Here is a 19959-nt window from a genome sequence, read left to right as displayed (position 1 = left end):
TAAAGATATAACACTTGCAAGTTGGCAAATTATAACAGACAGTTTTCGATGTCAGTCATATCACACGAATATGTGGTAACAGGTGGGTAGGGATACGAAGTGGAAAGATAATGTGGCCTCAGTCGTAAGTAAAGTAAATGTTTAACAGTGAATTGACAGGTAGGATTCCATACAGCCCCAGTGTTACCTCTTAAATATCTATACGGCCAACAATGAGCTATTTCTCTAGTGGATGATATCCGTATAAGTCCCAGTAACAGGGACAACGTATCTCTACAAAGAAGGACGTCGTGAATGTTCATTTATCTAGCGGAGGAGCTCAACAAGAAATTCCGAGAAATCTCGACTGGCAGACACTTGCAAGAAGACGCAGAACAGCCATGGAAAACAGATTCAGAAAATTCTTATTGTCAGGAGGATCATACAAATAGTTCTCTGACCACTGTTGATAGCTCTCGTTGAGACCAAGTTGATGCAATTAAACTGATCGGCGTAACAATAGGGGCAAGCGTGCGAATGTCCTTTCCAAGCTCCAGCTTTTAATGGAATGGAAATGAACCTTAGTTTGCCATTTGACATTCACTGCTGGATGTAGACCCCTCTACATTTTTCCACATATTACATTCTTGAAGCATATGCACCTACTTTGTTTCTGTGCGTTTTCAAATGTTGTCTACTAACCTTCCGTCACGTTGTTGTCACGGTGTTTTCTTTATCTCTTGTAATCCAACAATGAACCATTTTTTATACACCTGCCACTCATTTGCTTGAATACAAGTCTCACTAAGGTATATTTCATTTCCATTACTCTCATAATTACGTGGTAAACATTAGCGGTTTCGCCGGTGTCTTCATGCCTATAAGACAAATAAATTTAAAAATTGAAAGAGAATCTATACAGATTACGGTAAAATTAAAATACCAGTAAAATAAAGGGATGTTGTCCTATGAAATTCGTGCTGTGATTCAACACCACTACTGTGGAAACCATGTTCTCAATGAATGACGAGGGTCATGTGTATAAACTATTCGTTTCCTATTGACACGTTTCAACAAAAATTTCTTCTTCAACATGTAATTTTAAGGTATATTTAAAACATTTTTTTTTAATTTTGGTGGTATAAATTTATTAGCGTACTGTCATTCAGTTTACGTACTGTACTTCCTTGTTACTAGCGTCTGTAGCTGAGGCCACTATCGCACGCCTGTGCGTTGCCGCCCGACTCCGAGGTAAGCCGGTACGAATCCTGGTAGTGGAAAATTTTCACTGCTGGTGTTTAGCCAGCAAGGGGAGAGGTGGTAACTTAACGTTCATGACCGCCAGCCTTTGCACCGATGTCCAGGACTAAATTCCAAACTTCTCCGCAGTTTCTCATGATGTGAGGGCATGTGTTGATGGCGATCCGTCCGTCGGATGGGACGTTAAGCTCTGCGGACCACAGGAAGTTGACTATGTGCCGGCACCTGGTTCCCCTCTCTCCTTTCTCTCCATTGATGAAACACAAACCCAACAGCACACTGTCTAAGCACAAATCACACTCATCAATGCGGCACAGATGCAAACTTAGCACTTCACAAAAGGCAGGAAGAAGGTAATGGTAAACAACCTCCAGTAGTACATTGTTTCGAACGTCGATGCTGGGTTTTTGCCTGTCCCCGTTACGCTCATTCACTGATTGTAGGACTATTTTTACCTGCTTATTACAGATGCATCACATATATATTACAGATTAAGGTAGTTTGCAGACTTCGTAATGCAGTTTTATACGTTATATTCACTAATGTAAAAAAAAGCTTTTAAAATTGTTATTGAAAAATTCCACAATCACGACTCGCGTCTCATTTTATATCAATGTTATCAATATTACTTATTAAATAGCGTGGAAGGTACATCAAGCCATCCACTTAGAATTATTTACATAGCATAGGTGCTGGTTCCGTTCACGAAAACTGACAACTGCCGGTAGAGCAGTTATTGTTGTTGTGGTCTTCAGTCCTGAGACTGGTTTGATGCATCTCTCCTTGCTAATCTATCCTGTGCAAGCTCCTTCATCTCCCAGTACCTACTGCAACCTACATCCTTCTGAATCTACTTAGTATATTCATCTCTTGGTCTCCCTCTACGATTTTTACCCTCCACACTGCCCTCCAATGCTAAATTTGTGATCCCTTGATGCCTCAGGACATGTCCTACCAACCGATCCCTTCTTCTAGTCAAGTTGTGCCACAAACTTCTCTTCTCCCCAACCCTATTCTAAACCTCCTCATTAGTTACGTGATCTACCCATCTTAACTTCAGCATTCTTCTGTAGCACCACATTTCGAAAGCTTCTATTCTCTTCTTGTCCAAACTAGTTATCGTCCATGTTTCACTTCCATACATGGCTACACTCCATACAAATACTTTCAGAAACGACTTTCTGACACTTAAATCTATACTCGATGTTAACAAATTCCTCTTCTTGAGAAACGCTTTCCTTGCCACTGCCAGTCTACATTTTATATCCTCTCTACTTCCACCATCATCAGTTATTTTGCTCCCCAAATAGCAAAACTCCTTTACTACTTTAAGTGTCTCATTTCCTAATCTAATTCCCTCAGCATCGCCCGACTTAATTCGACTACATTCCATTATCCTCGTCTTGCTTTTTTGTTGATGTTCATCTTATATCCTCCTTTCCAGACACTGTCCATTCCGTTCAACTGCTCTTCCAAGACCTTTGCTGTCTCTGACAGAATTTCAATGTCGTCTGTGAACCTCAAAGTTTTTATTTCTTCTCCCTGGATTTTAATACCTACTCCAAATTTTTCTTTTGTTTCCTTTACTGCTTGCTCAATGTACAGATTGAATAACATCGGGGAGAGGCTAAAACCCTGTCTCACTCCCTTCCCAACCACTGCTTCCCTTTCATGCCCCTCGACTGTTATAACTGCCATCTGGTTTCTGTACAAATTGTAAATAGCCTTTCGCTCCCTGTATTTTACCCCTGCCACCTTTAGAATTTGAAAGAGAGTATTCCAGTCAACATTGTCAAAAGCTTTCTCAAAGTCTACAAATGCTAGACACGTAGGTTTGCCTTTCCTTCATCTTTCTTCTAAGATAAGTCGTAAGGTCAGTGTTGCCTCACGTGTTCCAACATTTCTACGGAATCCAAACTGATCTTTCCCGAGGTCGGCTTCTACCAGTTTTTCCATTCGTCTGTAAATAATTCACGTCAGTATTTTGCAGCTGTGACTTATTAAACTGATAGTTCGGTAATTTTCACAGCAGTATGCTGACCTTATGCCTCTCCATACCGGCATTGAGTGACGCCTTTGAGCTGAAGATGACACCGCTGTCGGTCGGCACCGTTCAGCCGTGAAGACGTGTTCGAACAGAGTTTAGTTTTGTTATAGATGCAGGTACAGAATCAGCATATCAAACTGATGTGTTAACGATATTGATAGATACCTCTCGCCATTAACCTTAGAGTTCAGATTGTCGATCATGTATACTAATCTCAGAATTGTTGAACTACACTGATGGGAATTGAAATTTCTGCACCAAGAAGATCGAATACTACAAGCGTCAGTCTGTGATATACTGTACTACATGTTTCGATACTCAGATGATCTGAAATCAACCAACCGCGCAACGCAGGTGGAGTAACGCCGTCTACATTCTGTACAAAAGGAAAGACTGCGAGGCGTGTTTCTCATCTAGAAATCTAGTTTGAATACTGACTGTTTGTTAAAAGACCGTTTTATGTCTCGTGCAAGACGGAGAAAAGAGTACTAGCACTTTTGGGAATTCAACAGCAGCACCATCGTAGACAATCAAGACTGTGGTTTATTATGTAAATTGAAGGTGGAACGGCTAGAAAGGAAAGAAATGGGAAGGAACTATTGATGTCAACTGCATTGGGACTTTATGTAGAATCAGCGGCGGCGAGTGAATATGTGCGGTTTGTCGGGGTTCTAAACTAGGATCTCCTGCTAACTAGGCAGCTGCCTTAATCACTGGACCATTCGGGAACAGTATTTATTGCATCTACGCAGACTATCTCGGCATGGCTCTCAGCCGACACACATTCACACCTAGCGTTACCCATCCACAGTACGCTTTCATGTCCTCCATGCTCACTACTTCGAGATTCCCGCAGGAAGTCGAACGTAAATGTGCATTCACGATGATAGTAGTGGATTCAATGCCCACCGAGATGAATCAGCTATACGAATATGTGGTGTCTATTATTTCGGACATGTCCGAAAGAACAGACACTACACATTCAGGTAATAATTGTTTAGCGTTCTGCAGTATTGTTGCTCGTGTTAGTCGGGATCCCGCAAGTGCTATGCGAATATACACTCCTGGAAATTGAAATAAGAACACCGTGAATTCATTGTCCCAGGAAGGGGAAACTTTATTGACACATTCCTGGGGTCAGATACATCACATGATCACACTGACAGAACCACAGGCACATAGACACAGGCAACAGAGCATGCACAATGTCGGCACTAGTACAGCGTATATCCACCTTTCGCAGCAATGCAGGCTGCTATTCTCCCATGGAGACGATCGTAGAGATGCTGGATGTAGTCATGTGGAACGGCTTGCCATGCCATTTCCACCTGGCGCCTCAGTTGGACCAGCGTTCGTGCTGGACGTGCAGACCGCGTGAGACGACGCTTCATCCAGTCCCAAACATGCTCAATGGGGGACAGATCCGGAGATCTTGCTGGCCAGGGTAGTTGACTTACACCTTCTAGAGCACGTTGGGTGGCACGGGATACATGCGGACGTGCATTGTCCTGTTGGAACAGCAAGTTCCCTTGCCGGTCTAGGAATGGTAGAACGATGGGTTCGATGACGGTTTGGATGTACCGTGCACTATTCAGTGTCCCCTCGACGATCACCAGTGGTGTACGGCCAGTGTAGGAGATCGCTCCCCACACCATGATGCCGGGTGTTGGCCCTGTGTGCCTCGGTCGTATGCAGTCCTGATTGTGGCGCTCACCTGCACGGCGCCAAACACGCATACGACCATCATTGGCACCAACGCAGAAGCGACTCTCATCGCTGAAGACGACACGTCTCCATTCGTCCCTCCATTCACGCCTGTCGCGACACCACTGGAGGCGGGCTGCACGATGTTGGGGCGTGAGCGGAAGACGGCCTAACGGTGTGCGGGACCGTAGCCCAGCTTCATGGAGACGGTTGCGAATGGTCCTCGCCGATACCCCAGGAGCAACAGTGTCCCTAATTTGCTGGGAAGTGGCGGTGCGGTCCCCTACGGCACTGCGTAGGATCCTACGGTCTTGGCGTGCATCCGTGCGTCGCTGCGGTCCGGTCCCAGGTCGACGGGCACGTGCACCTTCCGCCGACCACTGGCGACAACATCGATGTACTGTGGAGACCTCACGCCCCACGTGTTGAGCAATTCGGCGGTACGTCCACCCGGCCTCCCGCATGCCCACTATACGCCCTCGCTCAAAGTCCGTCAACTGCACATACGGTTCACGTCCACGCTGTCGCGGCATGCTACCAGTGTTAAAGACTGCGATGGTGCTCCGTATGCCACGGCAAACTGGCTGACACCGACCGCGGCGGTGCACAAATGCTGTGCAGCTAGCGCCATTCGACGGCCAACACCGCGGTTCCTGGTGTGTCTGCTGTGCCGTGCGTGTGATCATTGCTTGTACAGCCCTCTCGCAGTGTCCGGAGCAAGTATGGTGGGTCTGTCACATCGGTGTCAATGTGTTCTTTTTTCCATTTCCAGGAGTGTAGAATAGATGGGCTCAGGAAAGCTATAATCAACACCATGAACGTTCTCAACAGCCCCACGACATTAACGATCGAGAGGGCAAACGCATTTTTCAATCGGGGCTTAAGTCTTATACGGCCTCGTCAGACACCTTCAGTCAGATAACTTGTTTGGAGCAAGACAAGTGTCCACATGGAAAGAGCGAAAGCGTCTGGAGCAAAACGAAATGTCAGCATGGCGACCATTTTTGGGTCTTTCCTTCACGTGGCAGCAAAGGGGGAGGAGTTAGCTCTACAGTACCAGTGAGCACTGGTGGAGAACCACATCGCCTCTGCCCCTGTTTCATATCTACATGTGAAGTCTGAGAAGGAAACGAAAGTTGCCAGATCGCATTCGTCATCTTCATAAGGGGCCAGCATTTGACGTGGTGGGATGAAATGCCACGGCTACACATCACGATCCTCAATGGTTCATGTACTCGGTAACTGGGACGGCAGCCATTACTTTTCCAACTTATTAGCACCAATTGCCATGCGTATCTTCGAGAGTTACGTGGCGTTACCTTTCGACAAGGTAACGCAAGACAGATCGTTGTCAATGCAGGCCTGACCTACCTCGACACAGGGGATATTTGACTACTGATCTGGCTAACAAGTTCTCCAGATTTTTCATCCTCTGAAAACGTCTGACCATAGATTTCAGAGAGACTTGCACGTCACCATTCGTCAGCCTCTTCGACTGGTGAACTCTGTCATAAAGTAGCAGCAGCATGCAATGACGTAACTGCATCAGCCATACAAGCTTCTTCGATTCGATGGTCAGCAGTTGTTGTTAGAGGGGGTAACTCTGTATACAAAGTTTCACATCCTGTGTACCCCCACGGCAAGAGTTGTAAAATTGCCTTAGGCTACCACTGACTACCTTATTTAAGCGTAGAGGGCGGTAGTTTTCTCAGTAGCTTTGGTCAAGTAAGGTCTTAAGCACGTTACCTGTATGTTGGGTGAGCTTGCAGGCGTTACCTCATAACGATCGCTTTCTTTACGTAAGTGCCCCTGCAGGTTTGGAGATTAGGATAAGATACTCTTGCCTGTCGTAAGAGGCGACTAAATGAAGTCTCCCACTTTTCGGCCTATTCAGTTATGGTCCCCTTTTAGGGTTTGACCTACACATTTATCAAAACTATCCGAAGTGCAGGCCATTTGGGGAAGGAGGTCTTACGTTGCGCGCCGTATATCCAATGTGCAACTAGACCTTCTGCACCTCTTATTGTCCTGGATCTGCACCTGCAGTTATTTGGGCAAGGCTGCCTTACAGGCTACATCACCTACTTCCATAGTCTGCTGTCCTCTTTCGCTCCCATGATAATATTGGATTTCCCGGCATCCAACAGCCTGCACCGTAGCCAGTGCATCGTGGTAGGGCCATCATGTACCCATTTGGTGGTAGCCCCATGACAACATAGGGATTACACTGTTAATGCCTGAGCTGCAAAGCCGGCCGCGGTGGTCTAGCGGTTCTGGCGCTGCAGTCCGGAACCGCGGGACTGCTACGGTCGCAGGTTCGAATCCTGCCTCGGGCATGGGTGTGTGTGATGTCCTTAGGTTAGTTAGGTTTAAGTAGTTCTAAGTTCTAGGGGACTTATGACCTAAGCTGTTGAGTCCCATAGTGCTCAGAGCCATTTTTTGAGCTGCAAACTCCCCGTGTATGCCAAGGAGTAGATGTCCCACTTCTTGGGGCATCGGGGCTCCTGGTAACAGCCATCACGCCAGGTGGTTTTTGCTGTGGCTGGTTGGTGCCCATGGGAATAGGCAGTGATCGGAGTGGGTGGCCTCAGGACAGATGACCCGCAATGAAGCGGACTAAGTCAACTTTTTCTGGGGATCGAATGGCCCCAGCACTCTCTAAAGAAGAAAAAGTCGATTTTAATGCTGAGAAATATGACCATAAATCCTTCCCCTCCCTAGCCACACCATTAGAGAAATGTAGAACAATGGAAAAGAGAGATTCTTATTCGCCAAGGTATTCAGTCTGCAGGAGAACGGATGAGCACTCCTTTCTCTCTACAAAGGCTCAGTTTTTTGTCGAACACCTGGAGGACAAGTCTGGGAAAATGTCTGTCTTGCGCAAAATGAGAAATGGGGCGTCCTCATTCAGACAGCAGCCCCAGCTAAGTCCCCCATGATCAGCTGGGCGGTATTCCCATTTCCATCACCCCCATAAAAGCCTCAACATTGTCCAAGGGACTATTTTCCATCACGACCTTCTCTTGCAGTCTGACGACGAGCTCCACGCCAATTTAGAGTGATGGGGTGTTCACTTCATCTGGCGCATCTTTAGTGGACCCAAAGACAATAGGGTACCCACCAGTAGCTTTATCTTTGTTACTGAGGGTGATTCATTGCCTGAAAAGGTCAAGGTGACTGTATACCACTGTGACGTAAAACCACGTGTCCCGCCCCCTATGTGGTGCTTTAAGTGCTGGAAATTTATGCACATGTCTTCCTGCTGCAGTTATAGGGCCACATGTCGAGGCTGTGGCCGTCCACTGCATCCCAGTACTCTACATCTACATCTACATCTACATTTATACTCCGCAAGCCACCCAACGGTGTGTGGCGGAGGGCACTTTACGTGCCACTGTCATTACATCTCTTTCCTGTTCCAGTCGCGTATGGTTCGCTGGAAGAACGACTGTCTGAAATCCTCCGTGCGCGCTCTAATCTCTCTAATTTTACATTCGTGATCTCCTCGGGAGGTATAAGTAGGGGGAAGCAATATAATCGATACCTCATCCAGAAAGGCACCCTCTAGAAACCTGGCGAGCAAGCTACACCGCGATGCAGAGCGCCTCTCTTGCAGAGTCTGCCACTTGAGTTTGTTAAACATCTCCGTAACGCTATCACGGTTACCAAATAACCCTGTGACGAAACGCGCCGCTCTTCTTTGGATCTTCTCTATCTCCTCCGTCGACCCGATCTGGTACGGATTCCACACTGATGAGCAATACTCAAGTATAGGTCGAACGAGTGTTTTGTAAGCCACCTCCTTTGTTGATGGACCACATTTTCTAAGTACTCTCCCAATGAATCTCAACCTGGTACCCGCCTTACCAACAATTAATTTTATATCATCATTCCACTTCAAATCGTTCCGCACGCATACTCCCAGATATTTTACAGAAGTAACTGCTACCAGTGTTTGTTCCGCTATCATATAATCATACAATAAAGGATCCTTCTTTCTATGTATTCGCAATACATTACATTTGTCTATGTTAAGGGTCAGTTGCCACTTCCTGCACCAAGTGCCTATCCGCTGCAGATCTTCCTGCATTTCGCTACAATTTTCTAATGCTGCAATTTCTCTGTATACTACAGCATCATCCGCGAAAAGCCGCATGGAACTTCCGACACTATCTACTAGGTCATTTATATATATTGTGAAAAGCAATGGTCCCATAACACTCCCCTGTGGCACGCCAGAGGTTACTTTAAAGTCTGTAGACGTCTCTCCATTGATAACAACATGCTGTGTTCTGTTTGCTAAAAACTCTTCAATCCAGTCACACAGCTGGTCTGATATTCCGTAGGCTCTTAATTTGTTTATCAGGCGACAGTGCGTAACTGTATCGAACGCCTTCCGGAAGTCAAGAAAAATAGCATCTACCTGGGAGCCTGTATCTAATATTTTCTGGGTCTCATGAACAAATAAAGCGAGTTGGGTCTCACACGATAGCTGTTTCCGGAATCCACGTTGATTCCTACATAGTAGATTCAGGGTTTCCAAAAACGACATGATACTCGAACAAAAAACATGTTCTAAAATTCTACAACAGATCGACGTCAGAGATATAGGTCTATAGTTTAGCGCATCTGCTCGACGACCTTTCTTGAAGACTGGAACTACCTGTGCTCTTTTCCAATCATTTGGAACCTTCCGTTCCTCTAGAGACTTGCGGTACACGGCTCCATGCATGCCTCCTCCCACATTAGTCAACTGTGGAGAGCACCACTCCTCCTGTTTGCTAGACTGCACAGTACTCCAAAAGGAGTGGAAATTATGAAGTACAAGACCCTTGACTGGCTGACGTACCAAGAGGCTAGACATAAATCTGAATGGTTGCAACGCATTCACTTGACATATTTGTATGCTGCCGTTATGTCAACATCACCCTCACTTGTGACAGTAGTTCCGACATCTCTGCCTTGTTCAGTGGGCCCTCCAGGCTGCCCAAATATATTTGCCACCTTGGTGGTTAGGGGCACCTCTTCTTCCATTGCTCTCAAAGCATCTACTTTGTGAGCAACACCCCCTCACATGCCAGGGACATTAGTCCCTCCCCACAGCCAGACAGGCCACAGCCTCCTCCAGCTCCTCTCACATGGAAGGGGTCCCTTGGGACTCTCTCTTCTAAGGTCTCCACTAATGCCAGTGGCTGTAGGATCCACAAGCTGCTGGTCGAAGGGCTTCATGGTTTTCCTCCGTGCCTGAAGTGACTTCGGAAAATTCCTCCCAGCAAGCCCCTAAAGAGAAGCGAGAGAACAAGCAGACGAAGTCTGTTAAGCAACAGGACCCTCTGGTGGCCCCAACACCACCACTCCCTACCAGATCTGCTACTGAGAACAAGATGGAGATTTTAGCGTCCCCCCGGGAACCTAGATCTAGCCGACAAGTGACCCACATTGAAACGTGATACAAATACTCGACCAGTGGCGGCAGGTGATGCTGAGGTGTAAACTGGCTCATTGGTTACTTAATTCCTTCCCTGACAACAGAAAGCGTCATCCTCCAGTGGAACTGCGGCGGTTTCTTCTCCCACCTCGCTGAGTTACAACACCTCTTAAGCATTACACATGCTTTTGCGCTGCCGTTGAGGAAACCTGGTTTCTCGCAATGCTGAACCATTCCCTTCTTGGTTATCAGGGGTAACACAAGAACTGCTCTGACTGTGTCAGACCGTCAGGTCGAGTTTGCATCTATGTCATTACCTCTGTCCGTAGCGAACCTGTGCCCCTTCACACAGCTGTAGAAGCTGTGGCTGCCAGGGTGTGGACAATGAACAAAATTACCACCTGTAAGATCTACCTCCCTCGAGATGGTAAAGCGCCACATATGTATTGGCTGCACTAACTCCTTTGTGGGGTGGAGTCAAGGTTACTAGCTGTGGTAAAGGCGTCAATTAGTACTAACTCAACTCGACCTTTGTCTCCTAAATACAGCTGCTCCCACTCACTCAGTGTGACACATGGCACATCATCGGCCATTGATCTATCGGTTTGCAGTCCTCGTTTTCTCCTATCTATCCATTGGAGAGCTAACGACGACTTGTGTGGTACTGACCACTTTCCACTCTTTCTGTCCCTACCTGAGCGTCACTCATCCAGACGCTTGCCCTGATGGGCTCTTACCAAGGCTGACTGGGACGCTTTCTCCTCCACTACCACTGTTGAATCTCCTTTGCATGGCAACATCGATGAGGTGACCCACACCTTCACTACTACCATTGTTGCCGCTGAAGAATCGGAAATCCCTTGTTCCTCAGTTTGTCGCCGCTCTCTGGCGAAAGTCAGTACCTTGGTGACCGCCAGAAATCACTATGACCATTAGAGACCATAGACGGACCCTCCGTCATCGTAAGTGCCATCCAGTCCCAGAGAACCTCATTACCTTCAAATGGCCCCATGCCCTACATATCAAACGATGGAAGCAGGAGAGTTGGGAACGATACATCTCCACCATTGGAACATGAACCTCTGCTTTTCAGGTTTGGACCAGGGTCCGACGGCTTTACGACTATCAGACCCCTGAAGGTGTACCTGGAATTTGCACACATGGAGCTGTATCTGCCGATCTAGATGTAATTGCAGAGCGTCTTGTCGAGCATTATGCTCACACCTCTGCATCTGTGAATTACAGCCCTTCCTTTTGTCTCCTCCAACAGCAGGTGGAACGACAACACCTATCTTTTGCTCCATACCACCCTGAGCCATATAAGCTACTGTGAGTGGGGATGTCCCGGTGCCCCTGCCGACTGTCCTGACACATCACCAGCCCAGACCGTATCATTCCCAAATGATTAAACCACTTTTTGCGGATTACCAGCGCCACCTCATTGCCATCTTCAACAGTATCTGGAGCGATGGCGAATTCCCGTCACACTGACGAGAAAGTATCATCGTTCCAGCACTAAAGCCTGGTAAGAACGTGGTAGATGTGGGTAGCTATCGTCCTCCCAACATTCCAGGAAAGTTGCTCGAATGTATAGTGAGCCAGTAGTTGTGTTGGTCCCTTGAGTCTCGTGGTCTTCTGGCTCTGTCCCAGGGAGGTTTTCGCCAAGGGCGCTCCACCATCGACAACTTGGTTCAGCTGGAATCTGCCATTCGATCAGCCTTTTCCTGGCGACAACACCTTATTCCTGCCATTTTTGACCTGATAAAGGCCAACAATACCATTTGCTATTCTACATGAGTGGGGTATCAGTAGCCCGCTCCCGATTTTTATATGGAACTCCTCGCCGCTCCGCACTTTCGGAATTCGCGTCGGTGTTTCCCAAAGTGTGCCCCATATACATGACAGTGGGGTTCCGTAAGGCTCTGTCATGAGTGTCCCACTCTTTTTAATTGCTGTTAATGATCTTGCAATAGCAGTAGAGTCCTCATTATCACGACTGCTATATGCTGACGAATTTTGTATTTCCTTCTGCTCCTCTTCTATTGGTGTGGCGGAACGCCGGCTGTAGCAAGCCATGTGGAAGGTGCAGTCGTGGGGCCTCACTCACAGTTTTCAGGTTTCGGCCACCAAGACTTGCGTCATGCACTTCTGTCACCATTGTACTGTCTACTCCTATCGACAAATTTACCTCAATGCCCAACTACTTCATGTAGTGGAGACTTACCGCTTTTTCAAAATGGTTCAAATGGCTCTGAGCACTATGCGACTTAACTTCTGAGGTCATCAGTCGCCTAGAACTTAGAACTACTTAAACCTAACTAACCTAAGAACATCACACACATCCATGCCCGAGGCAGGATTCGAACCTGTGACCGTAGCGGTCGCTCGGCTCCAGACTGTAGCGCCCAGACCCGCACGGCCACTACGGCCGGCACCGCTTTTTCGGACTGGTCTTTGACGCCTGCTTAACTTGGCTTCCACATCTTCAGCAGCTTAAGGAAAAGTACTACCGGCATCTTACTATTATTCGATGCCTGAGCCACACTGATTGGGGTGCCAATCGCCCTACACTGCTGCATCTGTACAGTGCTGTCGTACAGTTCTGTACTGGTGTATGGTTCAGTATCGCCCTCCGCGCTGCGTCTGCTGGGCCCTATCCAGCACTGTGGAGTTTGGCTTTTCGAACGAGCCCAGTGAGCAACCTCCTGGTGGAAGCTGGCGTTCCTCCATTGCGACTCCAGCGGCAACCACTGCTTGGAACTTATACCACCCACATTCATAGTTCACCCCGCCATACAAGTTACCATCTCCTTTTCCCTAACATGGCGATCCATCTCCCGCAATGGCGGCCCAAAACTGGAAATCCCTTGTAGTCCGTGTCCAGACACTTCTTACTGAACACTATGCTTTGTCTCTTACACGTTCCCTGCGGGTATAGTTAAGTACACTTCCATGGTCCATGCCTTGGCCACAGCTTCGTCTGGACCTGTCACAAGGGCTCTCAGTTCCTCCTTAGGCCCTCCTCTGGCAGTTTTTCTCTATTCTCGGCGCGTTTCAGGGCTCAGAAATATTCTACACCGATGGATCAATGGTAGATGGCTTTGTTGGCTTCGCTAACGCTCAAGTTGGACGTACTGAACAGCACTCCTTGGCGGATGGCTTCAGTGCTTTACAGTAGAGTTGGTAGCCATCTATCGCACTCTTGAGCATATCTGCTCCGGCGCCAGTGAGTCTTTCATCATCTGCAGTGACTCATTAATCAGCCTACAAGCTCTCGACCAGTGTTTCCCTTGCCTACCTTTGGTAATGACTATCCAATAGTCGGTTTATGCCCTCAGCAACAGTGGACATTCAGCGACGTTCATTTGGACCCTAGAACGTGTCGGGATCCCGGGCAATAAACTTGCTGACAGCCTGGCCAAACAAGCTACCGGTAAACCAACTCTGTAGATGGGTCTGCCGGAGACTGATCTCCAATCGGTCTTCTGCCTTAAAGTTTTCGCGATCTGGGATACTGAATTGCAGACCCTCAGTACACCAAATAAACTACATGTTATCAAGGAGACAACGAATGTATGGTGGTCATCCATGCAAGCCACTTGAAGGGACTCTGTTGTCCTCTGCTGGCTCCACATCGGCCATACTTGGCTAACACATGGTTACCTCCTCCGTCACAAGGACCCACCTCGGTGTCACTGTGGCTCCCATATTACTCTCGACCACATCTCGTTGGACCGCCCAATCTTAGCCGCTTTGCGGCGGACTTTCAACATTCCTGCCACACTGCCAATGGTGTTTGGAGACAATGTCTAAGTGGCTGATTTGCTTTACGTATTATTTGTGTGAGGGTTTTTTATTACACAATCTAAGGTTGCGTGTCTGGCCTTCTCTCACAGGCCTCCACTCTCTCCTCATTTTAACTCTTCCACAACCTTTCATTACTGTTTGTTCGCCTTGGTATGTTCCCCTAGCCCTGTCTTTCAAGCTTGAGATTTTAGTGTCCAGCAGGTTGGCTGGCTCATCCTTTTTATTTTTGCGATCAGCCAGCTCAGGCTATCTGTGATGTTATTTTAATACCTTCCACTACTTTTTCCTTTTAGTGTACGTTTTGCCCTTACTGTTAGCGTCTGTAGTTTTGTCTTTCAGTGCAATTCGACGTTAGTTTTACGCTTTTTACTTTCCCCGATTCCTTTTTAGACTGTTTTTAATTCAAGAGCTGTTTGAATGCAGAAAGAGGGAATTATTACCACGTAGTTTTTTGGTCCCTTTACTCCCCAAGCAAACCACCCAACCTTTGCGTATGCGATCAGTGTCTTACTAGATTCCCCTAGAAACCAGAAGCGGTGAATCGTTTGGAAACCGAATGAGGATATGTAAAGAAACGGGTAGCCTATGCAACATTTTTGTCCTACATAGTTCTCCTCCTGCCTGTTAGTCAAGAGTAATCTGTATATACAGGAAACCTGAAACTGTCAATGTTCAATTCAGTTTTTATTCAAAAATTATTGACCTGCAAAGTGAAGCAAAGGGGTTGTGTAGTAAAAATAAAAAAGAGAATGCCGATTTATCACGTAGTGCTAGAAAAAGCAATTTCCACGACAAAAAGATAAAATAAAAAATCCTCTGAACAAAAATATACCAAACACCGCTTCAGTACATCGCAAAACTTATAGGAAACATGTTATTCATAAGGAACTTTCGCATTTATCAATAATAACAGGAAACTCTTGTTTTTCATCATTATGAAGAACGTTCTGATGAGTGCAAAATGCCGGCCTGAGTGGCCGAGCGGTTCTAGGCGCTACAGTCTGGGGCCGCGCGACCGCTACGGTCGCAGGTTCCAATCCTCCCACGGGCATGGATGTGTGTGATGTCCTTAGGTTAGTTAGGTTTAAGTAATTCTACGTTCTAGGTGACTGATGACCTCAGAAGTTAAGTCCCATAGTGCTCAGAGCCATTTGAACCATTTTGATGACCACAATGTATATTTCGCTCTTCACTGTTGTTCATGAATTCGGGCTAAGAGACAACTATTTCCAGTTACGAAACGTGAGAACTTGTCACTTGAATTTCGAAATCATCCTATGCATATCTCTTCTTCCCTCGACGTTTTCGAAGTGTACCGTCCGTGTTGCGCTGCTGCGATGTCCACGTGGGCCGCCTGCAGATCCCACAGTCGCCGGACGCACTCTGCCCGACTGGTAGCCGGCTAAACGCTATTAGCAATTCCTCGTACGAGCCATCTCGCCTCCTCTAATTCGATAGCACACCTGGGCCGCCGAATGCAAGCCTGTTTATCTGGCAGCGGTACTTACAGCCACCGCGCGTGGCTCCCCTGTGCCGCACTTAAACTAATTACAGAATTTCGAGGGGCGTAACGCGTCGCGTGGCGTTCAGCAACGGGGAAGCGATGAGAACTCTTTCAGCGGCAGGTCGAAATCCGGACATGGAGCAGCACTCGGCTATTTCTAGCGTCGCACCCGTGACGCTAACCGTATCGGAATCATTAAGCCGGAGCTCGCTGCGCAGTTTCCAACCTAACGCTTTTTTTACCCAAAACGAAGTGCGTGTGAGGTCAGCGCAACTCGGGATATTGCGTTTCAGGCCGTTGACTCTGGCACGTGATTACTTACCGCAAATTAAAAATAACGTCCCCGCTGATAAAATTCCGCCTGATGGAGTACTCCGTGGATAAAACTGCCCGTCGACAGGGATGAAAGAAAATGCCGTGAAAAGCGGGAAAATAAACGAATAACCGATAAGGCTCCGACGTGAAACGAAAACACGTTCGATACGTTACTTCGAAGGGCAACGACGGATTTATAACGTGGACGTTATCCGTACAAGTACTTTGGTAAATATACTTTCTCTTCTTGATCCTCAAAAGGGTTCTTGAGCTGACATTAATTGATCAGTATTAAAAAATAAAGTCTCTCGAAATTACGCACTCGCCTAACCCTTTCCTGCAATTATGTGTGCTACTAACATACACTGTAATATTAGAGGAAGAACATCTAGTTACAAACCATGATTGCAGTATTATATTTCAAAGTATGGGAACTGATGCTTACACTTCGGGCAGATTTGACATTAGCTCCATAATTAAAATACATGTATATGAAAACGTTCCGAACTTCAAGTTGTTTTCATATTACCTGAAACCGAAATTATGATGGTAGCTACGTTTTGACGTCCTTTCAATATTTCACCTACAACAAATACGCAATTAAACTTTAAATTTCTAGGTTTCAGTTAATGTTGCTGAGATCTGGAGAAAAAGGCACAGTTACTCAACAGCCGTTTTAAGTCTGTTTGTAATTAGCGTTTTGTTTCTCGAAAAGGAACTGATTTTTTTTTTTTTTTTTTTTTTTTTTTTTTTTTTTTTTTTGCTGTGTTGCACATACTTCCTGATGATTTCATGTAATCCTGATAACATCTAGATCGTTAACGTTAAGAATGTTGCGACCGAGAGTAGTTTAAAGAGAAAAATTTCTGACGAGTACTAACCCAGTACATTAGTGTAGAAACATCCATCCACGGCCAAGAGTGTCACGAGTAACACGTAAACAAGTACCAGGAGTTACATCTGCAAAAATGAGCCAAAAAGTTATGAACAACTTCTTTTGAAACACAGTGTTGCGTGGATTCAACAAGTCCTTAGTAGTTGCCTCTAGTATGTAGCACCAAATGTCTAATCACTTGCGCGTAAACCGCGTAAATTACGGGCCGGTGGTTTGTAGGCTCGGAACTGACTCCCGAAAATGTAGCAGACGTGTTTCGTAGGGTTTATATGAGACGAATTGGCCGGGCACGATAATATCCTGAGATCAGTATCACGCTCCTCAAACCACTATAGCAGTATCGTGGCCCTGTGACACGAGCAAATGATGCCATCGTCATCGGGGAAGACATAAAATATGAAGGGATGCACGCGTTCCCGGCGTAATGTTCAAGTAGCTCATAGTGCTTTCGATTAGTGCCATAGGTCTCATTGAAGCCTAGATGATTGTCTTCCATGACTTGTTACTGCCCTCACTGCCCTGCATCAGTGGCATTGTGTAAGTTTTGAGCAGCTGTTCGCCTCGATGACAACGTAAACGGGTACGACCATCGATCTCGTGTAACAGGAAACGTGATTCATCCGATCAGGCAATACGTTTCCATATATTCTCGATCCAGTCTCGATAATCCCTTGTCCACTGCATTCATAACTGACGATGTCTTTCGTTCAACATGAGAATACGTAGGGGCCGTCTGCTGCCGAACGCCATGTTCAACAGTGTGCTCTAAACAGTTTGCTCCGAAACAGTGGTGCCTGCAACTGCACTGTACTCTGTCGTCAGATGTGCCACTCCTCGGCGTCTATCTTGCTTTGTGGAGCAGATAAGACTCCGACCTCCACGTTTTGCGATGTTGCTTGGAGGTCCAACATGTCGTCACCTATCCGCGGTTACACCGTCCTTCAATCATTCTCCACCGATGCTCATAACAGCAGCACGCGAACAGCGGACCAACTTCTCTGCTTCCAAAATGGTCGTTCCTTGGCGCCAGGCCTTAACAATCTGATCTTCTTCAAAGTCTGTTGTGGCAGTGGAATATCGTGCGTTAATAGGTTTTTTTACGTTTGAAAAGTATCAACACTGTTGCAATCCACGCTGTTTGGCAACAATACACATTTGTGTAAGAAAGTAGTTAGCTGGCTTCCAAGGTAGCCAAACACGTCTGAATGACGAAGAACGAGGCGTCAAATCAACTTTCTGTGAAGAATCAGTGCTGGGTGCCGCTGCTCCTGACATCCATTCAAAAAACCCGCTGAACCGAGGTAAGGTCGACAAATGTTGCAACCGCGTGAGGCCAATCCAGATGAATTGGTAATCACAATGGACAATGCTGGGTGTATCACTATGCCTTCAAAACAAAGGATCGAGGAAACGCAAAGAAAATATTTATTCTTAAGAGTCAGAATTTTGTGAAAATATCATTTAACATTAGTTCTAAATGTTCTGTTTTTCTGCATAGCCTTCTTCACGTCTCCAGAGTTGTGTAAGAGCATGTACAGAGTGGTTATAACTGAGGTTCCAATTTCACAACTCTGTTAGGAAAGAACCAGTGCTCATAAACGTAAAATTTGGAAGGAATATTATCGAAGAAGGGGGAAACACTGTGGAAACAAAAAAAAGTAAAGTCACGAAAATTTTACCACTAGATGGCACTGTATGTGTCATACGTAAATAGGTTCGGCTGCAAATGAGAGATGAAACACAATACGATGGCTATGTTGTGAGTTGCACATTAAACCACTCATATTGTGCGATGTACGTGGCCTTACAAGTTTGGCATTCAACAGTTGTGGCACTGTTAGGTACTCCGCAGCTCGTGGCTAGTGTTGCTACCTCTGGATCACGGGGTCCTGGGTTCGATTCTCGGCCCGGTTGGGGACTTTCTCCGCCCGGGGACTGGCCATTTGTGTTGTCCTCATCATTCGGAAAATGGCGCGATTGGAACTGGAAAGATTGGGAACTTATACGGTCGCTGGTGATCATGATGTTGAGCGCCCCACAAACCAACATCATCATCATCATCAGCATCATCACTGTTAGGTAGGTAAACCCGTCCACCACGGCAAGATAGTTCGACATATGATGTGAAAAATCGGTGTTTAATTGTCTTGAAGCCAAGAACCGCATAAAAATCATGAATGAAATCTGTTTCTAGCTGCCGTGAGGCTGGCGCAAGACACGTTCAGTATGCTCTCCAGCGTTGTCTGACAAGTAGAAATCGAGAAACAGCATGTTCCACAATAGATCGCGGTGTATCATAGATCAAGTTCGGAATGCGTTGTGCAAGGCGCGCCTTCGATTCAACAACGTTTGTAATCGAAGCACTCAACACAGCATCTTTCAGATAACTTCACAGCCAGATGCCACACGGCTTAAGAACAGGTGATCCGGAGGTCAGGCTGTAGGTAAATTACCACTAATAATTCTGGCGTTTCCAAATGCCTCTGCAGCAGCTGCTTCACTGTGCCGTGTGCGGAGAAGAGGCATCTTACATTAAAATGATCCTACTCACAAATCGACGCTGTTGAAGGGTCGAAATGACGTTGGTGCCCTGAAGACTCTCATACCTTTTACTAGTGACGATACACGTTACAGGACGCGCAAGACCCATCAATATGTGGCTCTACAATAAACAATGCTACCGAGCAAGGTGACGTAGTGGTTGGCACACTGGACTCGCATTCAGGAAGATGACGGTTCAAACCCGCGTCCGGCCATCCTGATTTAGGTTTTCCGTGGTTTCCCTAAATCGCTTCAGACAAATGCCGGGATGGTTCTTTTAGAACGCACAGCTGACTTCCTTCCCCATTCTTCCCTATTCCGATGGGACAGATGACCTCGCAGTTTGGTCCCCTCCCCCCGAATCAACCAACCAATCTAAACGATGCGATCAACCCGCGCTACACAGTTATCTTTGCAGAATGAACTTTTTTATGTCAGTAACGTTTCCCCATTCTTCGATAACATTCCCTTCAAATATG

This window comes from Schistocerca cancellata, chromosome 4, assembly GCF_023864275.1.
Source record: "Schistocerca cancellata isolate TAMUIC-IGC-003103 chromosome 4, iqSchCanc2.1, whole genome shotgun sequence".
NCBI lineage: Eukaryota > Metazoa > Arthropoda > Insecta > Orthoptera > Acrididae > Schistocerca > Schistocerca cancellata.
The sequence above is the reverse complement of the archived record's forward strand: the minus strand, read 5'-3'. Positions refer to the sequence as shown.